This window comes from Notolabrus celidotus, chromosome 11, assembly GCF_009762535.1.
Source record: "Notolabrus celidotus isolate fNotCel1 chromosome 11, fNotCel1.pri, whole genome shotgun sequence".
In the NCBI taxonomy this organism is placed as follows: Eukaryota; Metazoa; Chordata; class Actinopteri; order Labriformes; family Labridae; genus Notolabrus; species Notolabrus celidotus.
Window position 1 is genome coordinate 17,440,452 of NC_048282.1, and position 5,532 is coordinate 17,445,983.

The window sequence follows — 5,532 nt, forward strand, 5'->3', positions numbered from 1 at the left end:
TTATCGTTTATGCTCATTCGGTTTTTATTTCATTCACATCCTGCTGTAGAATCTTCTCTTTTTTCATTGACAGCTGTGTTTGCCGCTGTCTAGCTGCTGCTGTCGTCTCATACTGATTTTGTACTTCTATTTATAGAGATGACACAAGTGTTAACTGCTGGTTGATCTTGTCTCCTTGCCTAAAGTGGTGAAACGACAGTCATAGCCATGCCTCCTGTTCTCCTGTTCCTCCATGATTATGTAGCTAAGGTGCACATGGCTTACAGAACTTGTCTCCATGGTGATTCTGGATGACAGGCTGCCTCTCTTCTCTTCCCCTGTCTTTCACAGGGAAAGAAACACCACTTCTGTCACACAGGCACACACACCTCAGCTCAACCTCATTGCCCATGAGGAGCATTTGATGTTTAGTGATGTACTGTGCACTGTGGCAGGATAAGGTGTCACCAGTGAAAGGCAGCATGACTCTGAGCACAAACACCATGTGTTTATAAAAAGCTGACACATTCTTTAACCCAAAGTTGACTGATCTTTGAGAGAGAGGAGGGGGTAATTTAATCATGAGCACTGTGTCTGGTGAGTTTGTGAATAATGACATCCCAGCCTATTACAGAGGAATATCACACATACACTAGATATTGTAGAGCACTGATGACTGATGAGTCAGGTAGACAGCCCAACAACATGAGAAAACAATTGTTCTTACTCTTATATGGTGTTGGACCACACTGATAACTTAAGGATACAAACATGTGAACACAGAACATTTATGTTATGTTTTGAGGCATTTAGGCCTTAAATGGACATGACAGCTGAAGAGAGACAGGAAATGTGGGGAGTAGAGAGAGGGGGGAGGACATGCAGTAAATTGTTGAGGCCAGAATCGAACCTGCAACCTCTGCAATGAGGGCTATAATCTGTGTACATGGGGCACACGCTCAGCCTGCTAGGCCAATGGTGCCCTAACACATTTTTCAGCTTATCATAAAGTTAACAGTTTGTTGGACTTGTGCTTTTGACATCTGCCATATGATGACATTTCAAGACCTGGATCAGAAACCATGAAATCGTCAGAGTATAAAGATACATAGAACATGAGTGACCGTTGGATCTTTCATATCTTTCTTATTAAATACTCGGATTGAAAGGAATTCATTTCACTAATATTTTTTTCAATAACATTGGAGGTATGGAACCTATTGGCCAGTGCTATATATCAAATATGAAACATGTCTGTAGGAATAATTTTGCTATTAGAATTTTAATTTGGGGGGGTGATTAATGGAACTGGTGTTTTTCAGCTCTCTACAAACTGCCTTTTAATGTCTGTCGTTTGTGCTTCATTGTTATTTGAATGCCATGGTCATACATCAAAGGTATCATTATCACCTGCTTTAAACATCTGAGGTTACCTCAACATCACAGGAAACACAATGGAGGTAAAACACAAAATATCCTTCAACTAAGGTGCAAACATCATCTTCATAGTAAATCCAGAGGGAAATACCACCCTGAAAGTGCTTTTGAAACTTGTGTCCCTAAGCTCAGAGGTGATAATTGCCCAGCTGGATCCTTTGATTTGGCTAAATGCCACATCCTAATGACTCTATCAACAAAAAGCTGTCATTATGCATGTATCTGAGAGTGTATACACCTGAATGACTCCATCAACGAAGGAGCATCTCCCATTTGGGGGGTCAGGTAGAAGTGATTGACAGATCTGCAAAGCTTTGGTTCATGAGACGAGATGAGCTCAGAGACAGAATCAGTGTCTGGGAGATATGAGAAAGAGAATGTCAGGGCTTGTCCTGTCATCCTTGATTACTCCCTTTCTTTGTTTCCCCTCTTTCCTTGTTTTTTTCTCTCCTCAGTCGAAGGTTGTCATGACAATTGAACACAGTTTCCATGGAGAAAGGCCTAAGCCCTGAGTCATTTCATTGGTTCATTCATACGTGCCACACTGTGGAAGAGAAAGCATCTTGACTTCTTATCCTGCTGTTGTCTGGTGGATTAACACACTTTCACATACTTGTGGCTTTATGAGGATGTGATTTATAGATTGGGCTGTCTGAGGCAATATGGACTCCTCACCATATAGAGGAAAAAAAGAAAATCCTGTGGCCTGTAAATCCTGAGAGCATAGGGACATCTTGATTTGGATCAATATATATTGAAATCTGTGTCTGTAATGTCTTTGAACCTAAAAGATAGTCCAGATATCAGTTCTATTTGCCATTTCTTATAACATAGAGATATTTTCAAACAGGACTGACACTGAGTTTTACTTTTATCTTAAATTAACATTTTAAGTTGACAGTTTCACACTTGAATGTTTTAAGAGGTCAATCAAAAATCATCTTCAAACCACCAACGAACTTTACAGTTCATTGTAAAGCCACAACAACATCGATCATGTCTGAATTCTTGTGTTCACCTCGTTCATAAATCCAGCTTCTTATTGTAACAAATGAGAGGAGGCAGATGTGATGTAGTTGACGTGAAGAAGGACATTTGAGGCTCTGTTTTTTTTTCTTTTTTCGTCTCTCCACTCCCAGAGTTCAAAGGTCATCCCTGTTTTGAGGGCTAACCTCGATTAGCCTTCAGAACTTGAGTGGATGTGAAGCCACAGGAGCTCTTCACTGCCGCCCTGTCATAACAGGAGAACAAGAGCCTGTGTGTCATGTGGATTATGCACTGGGCTCACAACTCAAAAGTCACGTTATTCTTATATTTTGAACAGATTTAGTTTTGATTATTTTAAACAATGGAGTTAATTTTTTTTTCTGCATCCTGAAACACTCACAGTTTTTTCTCTCAGTCTTTTTTTAACCGTTCAGAACGATTTTCTCTGACATTTTGCAGACTTGACATTTTGACAGACTGCCGCCGTGGTAACTTATTTTAAATCCCTAGTCGTTTCTAGAGCTGGAAGATGCTTTCAACCCATTTATACTGGTCAAGAGGTTTTTTTTTTTCTGCACATTCATCTGCACTAGATGTTTTTTTAACTTTTGAAGTCCTCCTCACCATCTGCAATTAACTTGGTGAGAACAATGTCCCCATAATTTGTTAAGAGTATGACTAAATGAACCAATGGGAGCTGTCTATTTACTTGAACTGGAATCTTAATTAAAACCAAAATGCTCTTTTCAAGCCATAAAATCATCAGAACTCCTAATGTCAACATATCCTGATAACACTGTTTTGGCACAGTGCTTCGTGATCACCACTGTCCTAAAGTGAAAAGCCCACTAACCATGACAACAAAAACTCCCAAAATAATAAGTTAAGCCAATTTGACCCTGCAATCGAGGATGGAGACGTAATGATCTGCGAAGAGCAGGAGAATTATTTCTCAGCCAACCATCCTAAAGGGATTTTCCCCCACCGCAGGAGCATTATGTGCTCAGCAGGCCGGTCTCCTGTGGGCCACTAATGGACAGCACTCTCACCAGTGTGTGTGTGTATGAGTATCTCAGTGTGTGTGGTAGGTAGGGGCTCCATCATCAGTGACCCCAGTGGACTACACATCACACCAGATCCCCCACTCACCACCTTTACACAATGAATCAACTACGAACAACACGCAGCTGAACACAGGAAACACTATGTTCAGAAACTACATAGCATTTTATTCCAATCACCAATTTAATCCAGGCTAGTTTAAGGGTTATCTACCACCAGTTAAAGATGGATAAACAGTAATGTGTGATGATTAGATACTACAGATGGCAAACAGACTGAGGCACAGATATCATGGACATTGCAATGTGAGGCTCAGTAATTGACATTATGTGTTTTGTTTTTGGGACTGAATATAAAGGGCTGTTTTTGAATAAAATAGCTGATTTGATTCTATCTTCTCTTGAGAAGACTCAGATGTTGTGTTTCTACATCCATGATCACAGAGCAGCTTGTAGGCCATGGAAAGCCCCAGAAGCCAAGCAGCTTCATTATAAATGAACCTGGTCTTCAACTGAGGGTGGGAAATAATAGAACATGGTGTGCAGACTTTTCTTTAGTGAGGCCATCAGCAGAGACTCCAAGATGTAATGGAACTCAGTCTGAAAAAATGTTAAGCCCCATAAAAGTGTTTCTGAGTATATTATCTGCTCTATGACTAAAAGAAGGTCAGCAAAAAGCTCAAACTTGGAGCTAACTTGCACACAAACACATGTCATAGTGGCCTTGTCTGTAGAGGTATATAGATTAGCTTCCAGGCAGTACACATACTATATATGTAATATAGTATCTCTAACCCCACTTAAAAAACTAAACTATCCCTTTAAACAGGATATTAAAATGCACAAGGCTATACTGTACTTTTTTAAAGTCATGTGGATGCAGTCTTATGAGTTTCTTCATATCCTTTGTGATCACTTATATAGTTATGTGTCCAATCAACAGAGCATAACTCTGTACAATAATCCAGCTGAGTAACACTGTGGTATTATGTCGCTATAACTCTTCTTTTTCTATGTTTGTTTTATTTCATGTATAATAATTTCTCAGTGCTATAGTTATTTACACTGTGTCTTGTTTTTCTAGTCCATCCTTTCACTCAGATATCTCCCAGGTGGATTGTACGTGTAAACAGTCATTGGGGGGCTTTTCCAAGAACAGTTATGTATTTGGAACAAACATACAAGCAAGATCATCAATCACATTGACATGTAACACAAATAAAGATCTAACTTATATATTTTTGGGATGCATTTCCGCTTCTGATCTAATATTTGTCTTGACTCTTGGCCTGCTGTTTTGAAGTGAGCCAAACAGCAGGAAAGTTTAAAGAACTTTGAACAGCATTTCTTTATGTACAGCTTCTCATAAAGCTCTTTACTACCATTTAGAGCATTCATGTTCGTGGAAGATGGAGGATGTCTTGTGTAAGAGCTTGGCCATTATACCCAGAGACAGGCGGGGAAATAACATAGCCATTAGTATGTGCATTTGCTTCTCTCTGCTTTCAAATACAGGGTCCATTTAGATGCATTCCCATGCTGTCATTTCCTGACACTTTGAAAGGGAATAATTAAAATGTGGATAATAGATCTTAAAAGCATGGGCTCATGGGTATTTCTCATTTCTGTGGCTTCTTTCAAAAACATTTCTGTATAAGTTAAGATGTGACAAACTCTTTATTGTTTATGCAGAAACAGTAAACTGCAAACTTCTGATGTTACAGCAGGCTGCTCATTACCTAAGCATAATGAAGTCTCTGCATCATTGCGAAATCAATGCAGGGTTAGAGAAAGAGAACATGCAGGGGTCGGTCTAATCAGAGCCCATAGCTCTTCAGTTGTCATTACAGACAGGCCGTCTCAGAGCTGCACTCCAACACAATGGTTGAATGGGTGCAATCATCTCTTCTGACTGGACCAACACACGCTAAATGGCTTATACATTAGTGATGAAGCCTCCCACAGGTAGGTGGAGAATTATTAAGGCACCAATGTTATTCAGCAAGGCTTTATTATTCTACCTTCAAGTTGTAAGTATAGAATGTGAACTTGTTAAATATTTAACATT